Below are 17,658 nucleotides of genomic sequence, written 5' to 3'. Positions count from 1 at the left end.
CAAACGAGGAGTTTGAAAAAGCAGAAGCCTGCGCAAATAGCATCACTGATTCTCAATTCTCAAACTGAGTGAATTCTATCTAAATTTTCTAATTTGATCTGTTTCATCAATTTAAAAACATTTTAACGGTATGCTGGTTAGTTTGTAATAAACCCCCCACCCTGCATTTTCTAAGGTAACAAACAATTCAGAGTGGAAAGTTAAGGCCAGTTAAAAATACACTTGCATCTTTAAAAAACACATTTTCTTCAATCAGTTTTTAGCCTCCTGAGATAGCAAATCCAAGAAACTATGTATTCTTGTGCATTTTCCCAACATAAAATTTAAATTACTATTACACATAATATAGGTAGGCCATTTGGCTTATTAGTTTAGGTTAATATAAAGATCAAATATATTTAAAGAATTAGTTTTACAAGCTTGGTTTGATTTTTCTCTGATAAAAATGAATACAGGGTAATTTTTTTAGACTTAGGGAATAAAATCTAATTTTTCTTTCCAATTATGTGATCCTTATGACTTATTTTCAGTTCAAGTCAGAAAACATACAATGGTGCATTGACTGACTTAATTTTCCACAAAGTACTTGTTTTTCTCAACTTGAAATACCTTTAAAAGCATAAGATGCCCATTTTGTTTTATGTATACTTAAACCCATTCCAATCATTATAAAATAGAGTGAATATTATTTTCAATATTAAATATAAAAAAACATTCAAAATGTGTTCAAACACCCTATTTAAATAAGTAGTATGAGATCAAGAGGTCTTGTGAAAGATGTAAATACCTGTATTTTTTTTGAAGGTATAAATACAGACACAATTTGAAGATAATTTATTTTCATCTCTCCAAATGCTAGAAATCATTTTATAATTTTTAAAATGTGATTTTCCCTAAGTATATGACTTTATAACTTAAAAATACCTTGTTAGAAGTAAAAAACAATTTAGGGGAAAAAAAGAAGTGAAAAAAAAATTTGACTGCAAAGCCAAAAGTGAAAATAGATTTTAATCAAGAAAGCTTTGATTTAGTGCACTAATATTTTCATAGCATAAGAAACTACAAAATCATTACAGCAAAGAATTCTAATAAAATGATACTTAACTAAAGAACTCTTCATAGGAAAAGAATTTTGTATCTTTAGCAAGAACCAAAATGCCTAATATTAATTTGTTTTACAAAATACAATGAATCTAAGTGTTCACCAATGAATGAATGGAGAAAGATATAATATACACATACACACAATGAAATATTCAGCGATTAAAAAAACACACACACAAGGAAATCATTTGTGGCAACATGGATCGACCTTGAAGGCATTATACTAAGTGAAATAAGTCAGAGAAAAACAAATACTCTGTGATCTCATTTATACGTGCAATCAAAAACAAAGAGGGAGAGAACAGAAAAAGAGATCAAACTTATGGTTATAAGAGGTAGGGGAAGAACTGAAGAACGTAGAAAAACACAAACTTCCAGTTATAAGATAAATCAGTGCTAAGGATGTAATGTACAGCATAGGACTATAGCTAACACTGCTATGTACTCTACAAGAAGGTTTTAAGAGCAAATCCTAAGGGTTCTCATCACAAGGAGAAATTTTTTCCTTACTTCTTTTTCTTTTTTTTTCTTTTTATTGCATGTATATGAAAAACTGGAGATTAGCCAAATCTAGTGTGATAATCATTTCACAATATATGTAAAATCAAATCATCATGCTATAACTTTTTAAAAATATTTTTTTAAATGCTTGTTTATTTTTAAGAGAGAAGGCATGAACAGGGGAAGGGTGGAGAGAGAATACCAACCAGGCTCCACAAGGTTGGCATAGAGCCTGACATGGGTTTTGAACTCATGAATCATGAGATTATGACCTGAGCCAAAATCAAGAGTCAGATGCCTAGCTGACTGAGCCATGTAGGTGCCCCATCATGCTGTACATCTTAAACTTACAGTGATGTGTGTCAATTGTTTCTCAATAAAACTGGGATAAAACGATAGACATACAAACTTGCAGTTATAAGATGAATACGTAGTTCTGGGGATCTAGTGTACAAAATAACGATGACAGTTAATGGTATATATATACTAAGAGAGAAGATTTTAAGAATTTTCATTAAAAAAAGTAACTGTAAAATGATGTATGTATTAATCAGCTTGTGGTAATAATTTCAAATTATACACATATATCAAACGATCACTTTGTATACCTTAAATATATACAATTTTTATTTCTAATTTATCTCAATAGTGTGAAGAAAACACAATGAAAATATCTTTTTTATAATGAAAATATCTTAATAAGAAAAACTTATATTGATTCACTTCCTAATTAATTTTTTTCTGGAAATGTTTGATATCATAAATAGAAGAAATTTTTTTGTCCCAAATTCACATACCTCTGAAAGCTCTACAAATTTTGCTCTCTCTCCTTATTACAGTATTTAAGATCTTTTAGCAATTCAAATTAGGAAAGGGGGTGAGTCAAGACACCCATAACTTCCTTGCCCTTAACACAAAAAGCTGCTTTATTGGCTAAAATGTAGGAGTTATAATTGTAATTGCTTTGCCCTTCCGAAACTCATCCCCCATACCATTTGAACCGTTCAGCAGGTGGTGTAGGAGGATAAACTCAAGTCTGCAATAGTTGGTCAATAATATAATCATAAGGAACCAAAGAAGACTTTAAGTATATAACAGGAAACATAGCTTTAATGTTTTCCTTTTTAAATTGATTTAGTCTGGGCCAGGCCTTTTGTATGTTTACAAAAGGAACAGCTCATGTTGAACCATTTATACTGCTCACTGCTGAACCGGCATGTCTTGGGAGTTCACTGTAAAGAAATAAAATTCATTACTTACAGCTCAGCTGAGAGCTACAAAATGTTAAACAAGCCAGAAAATAGGAATGTAAAAAGAGGTAAAATGTATATGCCTTGATTAAATTAAACATCTCCATTTTTATCACCAAGTCTCCATGATAGTAAGTTTGAGAATATACAGGGCAAGGGATGTAAACAGTTGACCATCAGGCTGAGACCTACTGCTGATTTCCAAGACTGATGGTTTAGGGCAGGAGTTCTCATCCTCAGAGTGCAGGAGAATCAGCTGGGAGCTTGTTAAAAACGTTAAGTTCCTACGTGCAGAAACCGATTCAGCAGGCCTGGACTGGGATGGGAAAATATGCTTTCTCCCTTGTTTGTCTGTTTGAATCTAAACAAGCATCCTCATTGATTTTAAAACAAATTTCTAATATGGAGAGTATCACATCATGTCTCTGGTATCTGAAGTGAAAGGAGCAAGGAGAAGAACCAGTAAGTCCAAGGCTATTTCGTTTATATACCAGAAAAATTAATACTTGTCCTGCTTCCTTCACAGAGACCTTAACAGGAAGCATCTCTTCTCTTCAAGGTCAAGGTACTGTTAATTCACTTCACCCTGGAATTCTGGGTCAGTGTCTATTTTCTCATCTCCATGTACTTAGCCATAGACCTTAACATCTGGTAGGCTTTTAATATATGAAGTTGAGTAAATAACAAATATTCTGTGCCCTTGCCTTCCCTTGGGGCATTTCAGCCATCATTTTTTTCTTTCTCTCTCCTATATCTTTATCCTTAAGGTGAAGCTATGTGGAAGTAAAAGAGAGGTTCTCCCTAAGACCCTCCATCTTCTCTAGCTACCACCCTTTCTCTCACGTTCCCTTTTAACCAGAAATTTATTTTTCTCTCAGTATTTCTATCTTTTTCGCAATTTATTTTCTCTAACCAAAAACAATCAGGTGTCGCCTCTACTTGTCCTCTGAAATTTTCCTGGAAGAGATCCCCAACTGATTGTCTAATTAGGTTACATTTACTCATTAACTCACCTAACCTTTTTGGGCACTTGACAATTCAAAATGGCAGTGTAGCATGTAGTGAAGAGCACATCCAGGCTAAGTGGATGCCTGCCTGGATGGATAATTCCAGCTCTGTCACAAACCACTGGGTATTTTCGAGCAAACTGAAGATTCAGTTCTTCATTTTACTCATCTGAAAAGTGAAATTACTGAAGAGAGTCAAATGAGTTACTTCATGCAAAGTAATATTTGACACAGAATAAATGATTTATGATATATTAGAAGCTATTACTATAAAAATCTCTTTCATTACTAAAACTTTCTTCCATGAGCTTGGTGCTTCCATTTCCTCAACTGTCCTTCTTTAATCTCCTTTACTAGATTCTTTTCTTCTGTTTGTCCCTTCAATATTAGTGATTCCTAGGGCTCCATCTTCAGATCTTATGTTTTATACACATTCATCAGCACAACTGATTCACAAATGCCAGTATATGTGCTTCTCAATTATACCTCCAACGAAGGAAATAGGTTTCCTAGGACCTCCGTACATTTTCTGGCCCAGCCCATGCTATGATGAATGACATACATTTGCAAGACAGTTGACTACCATTAGAGTTTCATGGTCAAAGAAAGTGCAGTATAATTAAACTGTACTAAGAATATGAATTTTATTTTTTAAGATTTCATTTTAAAGTAATCTCTACACCCAATGTGGCACTTGAACTTACAACCTCAAGGTCAGAAGTCACGTGTTCTACCTCACTGAGTTAGCCAGGTGCCACCCCAAGAGCATGAATTTTAATATCACAATTACATTCAAATTCTGGTTCTACCACTGACAAGATATATATCCTTGGAGAAGTCAGCTGACTCAGTGAATATCAGTTTCTTCTTTAAGGGGATAGTCGAACCTACATAGGTTTTCACTGGGATTAAATCTGGTAATTTTAATTAACATGTTTAATAACTATACATGACATCTGGTTATTGTTATAACAGCAATGAGTGGATAAGAAAGAAGCACTGGTCTGCTTTCAGACTGGTCTCACTTACTCTGTATTATAAAATCCAAAAGTACACTGAGGATACAGAGATTTCTTTTTTTTTTAATTTTTTTTAATGTTTTATTTATTTTTGATAGAGACAGAGCATGAGAGGGGGAGAGAGAGAAGGAGATACAGAATCTGAAGCAGGCTCCAGGCTCTGAGTTAGCTGTCAGCACAGAGCCTGATGCGGGGCTCGAACCCACAGACATGAGATCTGACCTGAGCCGAAGCTGGAGGCCCAACCGACTGAGCCACCCAGGCGCCCCCAGAGATTTCTTTTTAAACAAATAGGCCCTAAAATAATTCCTTCAGGATTAACAGAACATTATGTAAGAAATGATTTCTCTATAATTCTAGTCCAAGTGATAAAATGAATACTAAACATTCGTCATGTATTTCACATTCTCAGAAGAAAGAAGGGCTTTCTAAGAATAAAGAAGCAAAAGTATAGTCATCTAAATATAAAATTACTTTTTAAGAACTTCATACATTTCAAACTAATATTACTTTTTAATTAATATAAACTTTTAAATAAATATTTTACATCAACAAATGGTTTTATGATGGGACAATAATAAAACTCACCTTTCTTCAATTATTCAAATACTAAATGATCAAGTGCATAAATCCACAAAATATGACAAATAATGACATGACAATATTTATCAAATTTTTCTTTGAGGGTTAAATTATAGGCAATTTCAAGAGTATATAACATGCCTCTGAAGTTTCGTAAAATACTCTCATTGGTTACAAAAACAAGAAGCTATATTTTCACATTCTATCAGGAAATGTGATAAGGAAAATATCAGCTTTGAAGTTACTTTTCTCCCTTTTCTCCAGCAAACAGTTGGACTTGAGCAGCTAAGTCCTCCTTTGCTCACAAATGTTATAAGTGGGGGTACAGATTTGCAAGATGTTAAGAAGATAGAGTATACAATGAATGGTCAATGTAAAAGTATATCAAACAATACCACACTCTGATGACATAAGAAATATATCCTAAAGAAATGAATTAATTGAACATTCACTGCATTGAAGAATTGTTGATGTCATCAAAGAACCCATGTGTGATCTCAGAGAAATTACTGAGAGACACACTAGAATATAAAGAAATGGAAATGCTACCTCAATTTTGTAAAATAAAATGTTTTTTTAATCTTTAATGACATTGGTTATTCCTTCTTCAGAAGGTTTCTAAGCAATTAGAGTAGAAAGTGATATATATTAAGAGTTATATGAATTAAGAATAAATCAAGCCAAATCTATTTCCTTTTTTGGTTATATTATCATGATAGCATTAAGAAAACATTACTATTATGAAACTTAATGTTATAAAGATGTGCAAATGACTAAGTTTAGATACTTTTTAAAATATATTGGAGGGGCACCTGGGTGGCTCAGTTAAAGCATCTAACTTGGGCTCAGGTCATGATCTCACAGTTTCTGATTTCTAGCCCCACTTTGGGCTTCCTGCTATCAGTGCTGAGCTGGCTTCAGAGTCTCTGTCCCCATCTCTCTCTACCCCTCTCCTGCTCTCACTCTCTCAAAAATATAAACATAAAAAATATATATTTGAGAAATACAGACTTGACAAAAAACATAGTAAAGTGGATTTAGAGCTGCCTTAGTACCAGATCCAAATAATAACTATTTAGGGGCGCCGAAGTGGCTCAGTTGGTTAAGTGCTGGACTTCGGTTCAGAGCATGATCTCAGTTTGTAGGTTCAAGCCCTGTGTCGGGCTCTGTGCTGACAGCTCAGAGCCTGGAGTATCTTTCAGATTCTGTGTCTCCCCCTCTCTCTGCCTCTCAATAATAAATAAAAATGATAAATAAAATAAAGTTTCTAATAACATGACAGAGGATTTGGCTCAATTCAATACTTTGTACCATTAATTTTAATGAATTAATATAAATCAGTCTTATCAAATTTTCAAATGACCAAGTTGGAAGTTCAGCTAACAATAATGAAAGTATTAAGGATTCTATAGTTTCTCAAAATATTGGAACAGAGTCAAAACTAATAAGATGAACTTTAAGAGGAACAAATACAAAATTCCATACAGAGGCTCAAATAGCTAACTCTGTAAGTACAGGATGTGAAAAGATTACTTGACTGTACTTCACACACACACACACACACACACACACACACACACACACACACCAACACCACCAACAACAACCACCACAATAACAACAACAACAACAACAAATAATGCAAGCCTAGAAAAATTACTCTGGCTTATGAGAGAGAAAAATAACAAAACCATTGTCAAATGCCATAGTAGCTTTTTAACTACACACTGTGAAGTTTCACAGGATTAGGCAGTCTCTTCCTTATTGCACTAATGCAGTTGTACAACTCTTAAATACTATTCATTAATTTTCAAACGTTAACTTTTATAATGAATCGATTTTATTCGCATAGCTTCGATTCAAATAATATACAGTAATTCCTTCACAACATGAGATCCAAGACTTTTTAAGAACATTACAATATTATAGTACTGGTGTGTCCACATAAAATCTGCAGAGATTTCTAAAAAACTGTGGGTACCTGGCATAAAAGTAAGCTTCATTTTTATATTAGAGCCCAGAATGGTCTGAATTAGATTTTACTACAATTCCCACTTAGGTGATTTTGAAAAACTAATTGTCAATTTAGAAAAATCCTGCATTCTTTAGGTTTATTTAAATTTCCTTTCTTTAGGCTTCTAAAGATGGTAATATAATAAACAGATGAAATTTATAATGTGTCCTTATTAAAGTGACAGACCTCCTACTTGCTTCTAATGTTTCTACAACATATCTCTGGCAACAGTTCTGATTTATGATTCTTCTATAAAATATACCATTGGCTGCAAATCAACTCCTATCACATAAATCATGGACCATCCAGCCTTTATTCCAACTATAAGATCCTTTTTCATTGTGACATTCTTCAAGTCTTCATGTAGTTTTTTTCATTTTGTTGACTCAAAATAATTGTGGTAGTTAATGGGCTCCCTATTTATTGGCAAATCCAATTTGAGTATCCTATTTGAAACTTTCTATAAAATTCTCCATTCTACTACCATTTGTAACATGCCCTCTTTCTTCACTAATCTATCCATCATCTCCTAATCCTAAAATATGTTTACAAAAAAAAACCATTCCTTTCAAAACCAATCATTTAAATCAGGATTCAAAATTGGCTCCTCTTTATTCTTTTTCTTATTCAAAATCTCTGCTAAAGGTTATCAGTGATACCAGCTGTATTTAAACACACTGGTAAATAATTAAAAGTGAAGTTTTAAAAGTTTTAAAAGACTATTTAATGATCCAGAGAAATGTTCATAGACCATTCCTATACAGGAAAGGCAAGTTCTTACTACCTTTATGAATATCTTCTATAATAAGAAAAAACCCTTTAACTTTACAAGAGTATTTATAAAAAAGCAAATGGCAGGGGAATGAGTTGGACTTCATGTAAAATAGTCCTGATTTTAATTTGCCTGGAAATCTTTGATATAATTTTTAATAAAGCCATCTCTTACTAAAATTCATTTTTATTAGTATGCCTAATTCTATTACTTTAACCTTCTTCTCTTTAATTACATTATTTTATTACACAACATTCTGCTTCTCTCACCAAATTATTAAGTGTTTTTATAATGCAAAATATATAAATATACACAGTAATAGTATTAATAATACTACTTTAATTTGTATACAGTGTAATGGTTTGCAAAGGGCTTTTCAGTATCATCCAGTAAGTCCCCACCCACAGAATGCAGTATGTAGAATTTCTTTTGCCAATGCTGATGATTTAGGTAAGGAGGTTGGGTAGAGGCAGAGTCCAAATCAGAAACCATACCTTCCAATTACAAATTCAGTCTTTTCTATACCTAACAATATGAGAAGTGGTATTCAAAATAAAATTTAGGATTTTATTGTAAATGTATTTAGATGGGTGAAAAACTGAGAGATTTCAGACTAAATTAAATGAAGATAATATTTCCAAAATCATAGACTAGATTTACAATAAGGCATTTGATGGGAGAGGGAGCCTTTAGACTTGGTATATAACAAATCAACACCTTTTCAAAAAAGTGTTGCCACATTATTTTATATAGTTTACAACATATAGAATTGCTTCAGAGGTGCCTGGGTAGCTCAATCGAGCATCTGACTTTGGCTCAGGTCATGATCTCATAGTTAGTGAGCTTGAGCCCCATGTCGGACTCTGCTGGCAGGTCTGGAGTCTGGAGCCTGCTCCAGATTCTGTGTTTCCCTCGCTCTCTGCCCCTCCCCCACTCAGGCTTTGTCTCTCTCTCTCTCTTAAAATAATCAATTAATATTAAAAGAAAAGAATGGTGCCTGGGTGGCTCAGTCGGTTGAGCGTCAGACTTCGGTTCAGGTCATGATCTCATGGTTCGTGGGTTTGAGCCCTGCGGAGGGCTCTGTGCTGACAGCTAGCTCAGGGCCTGAAGCCTGCTTCAGATTCTGTGTCCCCCTCTCACTCTGTCCCTCCCCTGTTTACGCTCTTATTCTGTCTCTCAAAAATAAATAAATGAAGAAAAAAAAAGAAAAGAGAACTGCTTCAGATCAACAAATATTACAAAATTGAGGACGAGGGTCAAGATTCTCAAATTTCTGTAAAATAACCATTATGCAACTCTCCATTGGTAAAGGAAAATGGTAGTTTAAAAAAATTGCTATCAATGGTTTGAGAAATCTCTTAATATGTGATCTTAAAGATAAAAATATCTCAGGGGCGCCTGGGCAGCTCAGTAGGTTACATGTCTGACTTTAGGTCAGGTCATGACTTTACAGTTTGTGAGTTCCAGCCCTGCATCAGGCTTTGTGCTGAGCGTGAAGCCTGCTTGGGATTTTCTGTCTCCTTCTCTCTCGCATATGCTCTGTCTCTCTCAAAATAAATAAATAAACTTAAAAAAATATTATCTCTGCATGCAAAATAATCAGAATAAAGACATTTTAAGGAAAAGTACCAAGCAATAATCTTCCAGTCAGTAATCAATACTCACATTTGACTTAAAAATTTGGTATATTTTCCCTATTGTATGGTAGGTACTACCTTCTATCACCATACATTAGAGGGCATGTAACTATACACCTAATCACACGACTGCACCACAGCACTGAAGTACTGTCCCTGGTTGTACAGAGCAAATATTTTCACCTAAGGGTCTTCCAGGCACTTCCAATCTGTGACAATCTTGTTAAGGTGCCTGTTCTCACAGTATTAATGCTAAGTGTCAGAATGTAGAGCAATGGCAACTCTCACACCGAGCTACTGGAAAGGTAAACCTGATATAATCACTTTGAAGAACACTTTAGTGACACCTAGCAGCAATGAAGTTATGCCTAACCTATGACTTAGGAATTTCATTCCTGGGTATATATACCTTAGAGTCCATACTGTCCAATAGCCATTAGCTGCATGTGTCTAATGAAAATGAAGTCAATTAAAATTCAACACAATTTAGGGGCACCTGGGTGGCTCAGCCGGTTGAGCATCCGGCTTCGGCTCAGGTCATGATCTCACAGTTCGTGTGTTCGAGCCCCGCATTGGGCTCTGTGCTGACAGCTCAGAGCCTGGCGCCTGCTTCAGATTCTGTGCCTCCCTCTCTCTCTGACCCTCCCCTGCTCGCACTATCTCTCTCTGTCTGTCAAAAATAAATAAAAAACATAAAAAATAATTTTAAAAAATTCAACACAATTTAAAAAATTTAGCTCCTTAATTCACAGTATAAGTGCTCAATAGACACACACAGTTAGTGGCTACTGTATTAGAGCAGATACAGAATATTTCCATCCTTGCAGGAGGTTCTTTTGTAAAGTACCATTCTAGAGAAACTATTATATATGTATTCAAGGAGAATATTGAAGAATATTCATCACTATATGTAATAGAGTAAAATTGAAAACTTAAATATCCATAATTAGAGGGAAAGATTAAACACCTGGTATACTGATGCACAGGACTATTAAATAGAGGAAAAATCTACAAATGAGATTAGAAATATCTAAGTAGTTAAGTCTTAAATACACAATGGCAGAGTTTAAAAAAAAAACAAGTTGCAGAACAGAGATAGGTAGTCGGTATAAAATGCAATTTTTAAATATTCTATATTGTTCTGATAGTTGCTTCAGTAAGAAGGCTAAAGCACACTGTTTTAATTACTACAGCTTTGTAGAATGTCTTGAAATATAGGATTATGACATTTCCAGCTCTGTTCTTCTTAAGATTGCTTTGTCTACTCGGGTCTTTTGTGGTTCCCATACACATTTTAGGATCATTTGTTCTAGTTCTATAAAAAAGGCTTTGGCATTATGATAGGATTGTATTAAATCTGTAGATTGCTTTGGGTAGTATGTACATTTTAACAATATTGGTTCACCTTATCCATGAGCATGGAATATCTTTCCATTTGTATCACTTTAATTTCTTTCATCAGTATTCTATAGTTTTTGGAGTACAGTTCTTTCACCTCTTTGGTTACATTTATTTCTAGGTACTGTATTCTGGTACAATTACAAATGGGGTTAATTTCTTAATTTCTCTGTCATTGTATTACTGTATACACAATAACTGTATATACAAATGCAGGAAATTTGTGTAATAATTTTGTAACTTGTACATTTACTGAATTCAATTATCAGTTCTAGAAGTCTGCTTTCCTTGTCTAATTGCTGTAGCTAGGACTTCCAGTATTGTGTTGGATAAAGTGGTGAGAGTGGACATCCTTTCTTCTTGCTGACCATAGAGGAAAAAGTCTCAGTTTTTCACCATTGAGTATGATGTTAGCTATAGGTTTTTAATATATGGTCTTTATTATATTGAAGTATATTCCCTTTAAATCTATATTGCTTTGAGTTTTTATCATAAATGGATACTGTGTCAAATGTTTTTCTGCATCTATTGAGATTATGTGGGTTTTTTTAATTAAAATTTTTTTAAATGTTTACTTATTTTTGAGAGAGAAAGAGAGACAGAGTGTGAGCAGGGAGGAGCAGAGAAGAGGGAGACATAGAATCCTAATCAGGCTCCAGGTGCCTGGCTGTCAGTATAGAGCAGCATGTGGGGCTTGAACTCACCCAGGTGCCCAAGATGATATGTTTTTTATTCTTTCTCTTGCTAATGTGATCATCATGTGGTTTGATTTGCAAACACAGAACCACTCTTGCATATCTAAGATAAATCTCACCTGACTTTTGGTTAATGATTTTTTTTTTTGGTGTCCTACTGGATTAGGTTTCCTAATATTTTGTTGAGGATTTCTGCATCTATGCTCATTAGAGATACTGGATTGTAATTTTCTTTTTTTTTTTAGTGTCTTTAGTTGATTTTGGTGTCAGGATAGTGCTAGTCTTATAGAATGAATTTGGAAGCTCTTCTTGGTCTTCTATTTTTTGGAATAGTTTAAAAAGAATCATTATTAATTGTTCCTTAAATGCTTAAATGTTGAAAGCAAAATAAAACAAAAAGGCAACCTACTGAATGGAAGGTATTTAATGACATATAAATGACGTATCTGAAAAAGAATATCAAAAATATATAAAAAAACGTATACAACTCAAAACCAAAAAAAACCCCCCAAAACAAATAACCCAATTAAAAAATGGGCAGATGACCTGCATAGACATATTTCCAAAAAACACACAGAGATGGCCAACAGGCACATGAAAAGATGCTCAACATCACTATCTGGGCAATGCAAACTGAAACAACGAGATAACACCTCATACCTGTCAAAATGGCTAAAATCAAAAAGAAAACACACAAGAAAAATGAGTGTTGGTGAGGACTGGAGGAAAGGGACATGCTGCACACTACTGGTGAGAATGTAAACTGTTGGAGCCACGATGAAAGACACTATGAGGTTCCTCAACAAATTAATTACACAATTACCACATGATCCAGTAATTCTTCTACTGAGTATTTACCTAAAGAATACAGAAATACTAATGTGAGCAGATGCACCCCTTTGCTGCGTTATTTATAATAACCAAGATACCAAAGTGCTCACTGATAGATTAATGGATAAAGATGTAGTATACATATAAATTGGAATATCACTCAGCTGTAAAAAAGAATGAAATCTTGCCATTTGCAGCCACATGATGGACCAAGAGGGTATACTGCTAAGTTAATCAATCTGAGAAAGATAAACACCGTATGACTTAACTCATCTATGGAATAAGAAATAAACAAAGGAAAAACGAGATAAATAAAAAAGCAGCTAATTACATATAAAGAACAAACTGTTAGTTGCCAGAGAGGAGGTGGGTGGTGGGGGATTGGTAAAATAGGTGAAGATGATAAATAGTGCATTTATCATAAGTACTGAGTAATGTATAGAACTGTATCATTGTATTGTACACTCAAACTAACATAACATTGTGTGTTAATTATACTTGAACAATAATAATAAAAAAGGGCCAAAGAGAATTACAATGTAGTAGTTAAGAGCTCAATCTAATTGTATGATCTTGGAAAATTAGCTTCATTTTCTCTACTGTAAAATGTGAATAACAGTACCACGGAGTGCCTAGGGATGAGGTGAAAATCAAAGGAGGTAAAACGTGTGAAAGTACACTGTAAATTATAAAATGCTATGAAATGTTAGTATTAAATAGGGCTAAACAACAAACTGGAAATTACTTGAGAATTTTAAAGTGATATAAACCATCTGAGTTGGTTGAATAAAGGCAGGATATGGTTTTTGTGGTATATTAAAAAAACTACATTTCTTAGTTTGTCAGTGATATTTTACTCAACTTTGCATAAGGACTAAAGGTATAATCCTTTCTCCAATTCAACCAACACAGCACAGCCAGATTAAGTCATTATTTAAAATTTTTTTTAATGTTTATTTACTCTGGGAGAGAGGAAGAGACAGAGCATTGGCAGGGGAGGGCCAGAGAAGAGGGACACACAGAATCTGGAGCAGGGTCCAGGCTCTGAACTGTCAACACAGAGCCTGATGTGGGGCTCGAACTCACCAACCACAAGATCATGACCTGAGCTGAAGTCGGATGCTTAACCAACTGACTGAGCTACCCAGGTGTCCAAGAAATTATTTTTAAAATATTCATTGTATTAGCTATAACCGCTAATACTAAAAGTATTCAGTAAATATTTCTGAATACTTACTATGTGCCCATCAAATTAAGATGGTTTTCATGTATTAATTTATGTATTCCTCACTACAACCCTGTGAAGCAGGTACATTATCCCTGCATTGCAGATTAGGAAACTTAGGCAGTTAAGTACCTTATGTTGATCAAGGACATTCTGCTAGTAAGCGGAAAAGCTGAAATTTGAAATTAGCAGTCTAGTAACAGAATCTGTGCTCTTCAACCACCTATTATATGCTTAGCATTGTTTAATCCTCCTAAAATAGTACAAATCTGATAAGAAACACTCAGAACCTCCCCCATTCACCTAGGCAAGAAAGCACAAATTCCTTAACCAGGAAGTCAACACTTCTACAAGCTGATCTCCACTCCTTTTCTCTACCTCTCTCTCAATATGCTCTTGTACTCAATCCTCTGATACAAGAAGAAGAATGCTTATGTCTCTAAATGTACTTGTCTTCCTTCTTTGCCTCCTTCCTTCCCTCCACCTGGCATATTTGATAAAATTCATCGTATCCTTCAAGGGTTTCAACTAGTTCTAAATCTTCCATGGACATGCCCTCTGGTTACAATAGTCCCAGAAGACTTCTCTATGACAAAATCTCCCTTATCTAACACATCTATAATTAAGATGTGATTAATTACATGGATATGAATTAGGACACTCTGTGATTCTAAACAGCAATGGTGCATCAATGACATTCTGAGGATATTCCTGTCAATAATAAGTATACATACTGTCAAGACATGTGCTACCTGTTTTGCAAGGCTTGGCATTAGAATTTTCTACTTTTGGAAACTTTTCCCTATAGAAATTTGATCTCATGAGATGGGGCTCTGGATAGATCTCAAATAAATCTAGGATTGAACACTATACAGATTCCCAGAAATAATGAAGTTTAAACTATATTACTATAGATAGGAATTCCAAATACAGAATTTTATCCATGTATTCAGGAATTAATGAAGCTGAAAATAAATCATTACCTATTTTACTTAGGAAGTCTAATACTATCATGTCATTCCTAATACAAAGATAATTTTTTCTTATTCAGGAAAATAAAATATAAAATTATTTTACCCTATTTTATTCTCTAAAGTATAAAGGTATTTTTATACTTTGGGCATCAATATCCTATCATGGCAAGAAATATAAAAATAGAGAGATAATAAATGTGATAGGCTTATTCTTAATAGTACATCAAGAGTTAAATATGTCATAATAATACACTGTTGATGTTAGCAAAATATGAACTATTTAACCAAAATATTTAAGCTATATTATTTATTCTGCAAATAAATTTTATATAAGCTTTAAATGACACCAGAGAATAATCTTTTATAATTTTAAACTCAGATAAGTAATATTAATATACAGTACAGTCTCTAAGTACATTATCCCCAACATTATCTAAGCTTTAATTATTGTAAAGGAATATTCTAAAGGAATAATTAAAGCAACATATAAACAATCTAACAATGTAAAGTTAGCAGTTTTTATGGCTACAAAAGTTAGCAGAACAATGACTACAAAAATATTTAACCTTTAGTATTTGTGCTCTATACTATGACAATTTAAGAAAATAAAGTTGAAACAGGTAACGTTAGGCAATATGGCAAAGACAAACATATAATAGAAAGTACAGTTGCTCAAAACTGGGACTCAAGACTATAGTGAAAGCAGACAACAATTTTAGATTTTGGGTTACAAAATAAGTATCAAAACAAAAATGTGTTTCTCTCTCAAAGGGAAGGGAAAAGAAACTGATTTAAAGGAGATGAGAATTTGTTTTACCAAAGAATTCTTCAAATTCAAAAGCTGATTTCTGAAAAATACATGGTCCACAGTGATGGAAGAGCTAGAAAAAACTTTACCAATAAACTTGAGATGTGAAAGTGGTAGAAAAAAGAATATTTCTCACTCCTTAGCATGTGTGCTGGGACAAAAGCATTCAAAATAAAGTTTATGAACTGAGAAATAATGAGGTCAAACAGCTGTTAAAGAGATGCTACAAAATGACTCCCAATTTAACTGGTGATGATTTTCAAATCTCTTCTTTCTATGAACACCATAAAGTACTCCTTAAAAATATAACTGTTTATAGAAATGAAGATGTGTTTTCTGCTTTCAGGTACCAAAAAGAAGTAAAAGAATATTCCCTCACTAAAAGTGGCTGCTTTCAATAAGAGAAGAGAATATTAAAGTAGCTTATAAATATCTCCCCTATCACTAATTTCACTAACAATTATGTACATTTATTTACTTACTCATTATAACAGTTTTATTATATTAAGATCCAAAATTCTCTTTCAACATTTATATGTTTTTAAATTATACATGTTGTACATCTATATCTTAACATGTTGGGAAAAGTGAAAAAGAATGTGCAGAAAACAACTGCACCTTTTTTATAAAGCCAACTAAATGTTCACAAATTACTGAAAATAGGTCTTAGTTATAAAAATAACTTAATAAAAAATTTTCAAAATATTTTTTACTTTGTACAATATTATGCTTACAACATAATCATGATCATTTTGATCTTAAATATTAATACCATAAGCAGTGATCTGAAACTGATTAAATATGGTGAAAATAACTTTACAATATTAGTGAAATCTTCTCTTACAAGATGAAATAAATGCAGTTGCTACATTAATACACTAAATATGTAAAACATTCAGTGAGTTGTTTTATATCTTTAATGTACCATATATTTCTTTACCAAGAGAAAATTATTTTTAAAACATCAATTAATATAATTTAAGTCTAATCATAATGATGACTAAACTATGTTCCATGGAGGTAAATATTGTGAAAAATTGTATTACATTTTTTAGATGTAATGTATGTATCCTTATATACAGCAAATAGCTGGTAAATCATAAGCACTGGCAAATATTTTAAAAGAAATTAATAAATGGCTTAATAAAACTGATTAAGGAAAAAGGACAACTTATTATTTCTATATTTTAGAAAGAGCTTGTTGGGAAGCTAGTACATGCCTCAATAAAATTAATGTATTAAAGATCTATCCAGCACTGAAACAGAGCCAAAAGACAAAAACTAAAAATATCCAGGTACCTGTATGAGGGAAAAAGATTAAACTGGTTCCTTAAACAAAACAATCCTCAACACACACACACACACACACACACACACACGCATACACCAGAATAGAATGCAGATTTCCTTAGAACCACCATTGTTGAGTGCTAAATAACTAATGAGTGATCTAACGATTTCATATGAAAATTATAAAAAGATCTCAAGAGCAAATTTAAGTCATAGAAAAGATAACTATGAAAAAATAAAGAACATTTTCATATATTTTACATTAAGGAGATGGGGGGAAAAACACTAGAAATTTAAAACATTTTCTTAAGAATTAAAGATACAATGGATATAAAGCTACTATTTTATCTTATTTTTTAAACTGCAGTTCAAGAATTCAAATTAGTCTAACATCCAGAAAATATCCATTAGTAAAAAGAAGGAAAATAACTTCCGATAGAACAATGATCACCTTTGACAATCTGGCATGTAACAATCTAGTCATTTTCTTTGAAAGAGACAGAGACAGACAGAGAGCACGTAAGTGGGGGGGGGGGAAGGCAGAGAGAGAG

At 33.2% G+C, this 17,658-nt stretch overlaps 1 protein-coding gene and 1 long non-coding RNA gene across 8 annotated transcripts in view; both read right to left on the bottom strand.

Annotated features, from left to right (window-relative positions):
* VPS13B (vacuolar protein sorting 13 homolog B) overlaps positions 1 to 17,658 on the bottom strand; it is a 740,094-nt gene that overhangs the window by 274,846 nt on the left and 447,590 nt on the right. The gene's annotated exons all lie outside the window — the stretch shown is intronic.
* LOC115279289 lies at positions 2,731 to 17,617 on the bottom strand. Its single transcript, XR_003903338.1, has 3 exons — positions 17,559 to 17,617; positions 3,869 to 4,047; positions 2,731 to 2,837 (listed from the first exon to the last, which is right to left on the bottom strand). It is a non-coding gene; the product is annotated as an uncharacterized LOC115279289 (long non-coding RNA).

Source organism: Suricata suricatta, chromosome 15 (genome assembly GCF_006229205.1).
Source record: "Suricata suricatta isolate VVHF042 chromosome 15, meerkat_22Aug2017_6uvM2_HiC, whole genome shotgun sequence".
In the NCBI taxonomy this organism is placed as follows: Eukaryota; Metazoa; Chordata; class Mammalia; order Carnivora; family Herpestidae; genus Suricata; species Suricata suricatta.
The sequence above is the reverse complement of the archived record's forward strand: the minus strand, read 5'-3'. Positions and strand labels throughout refer to the sequence as shown.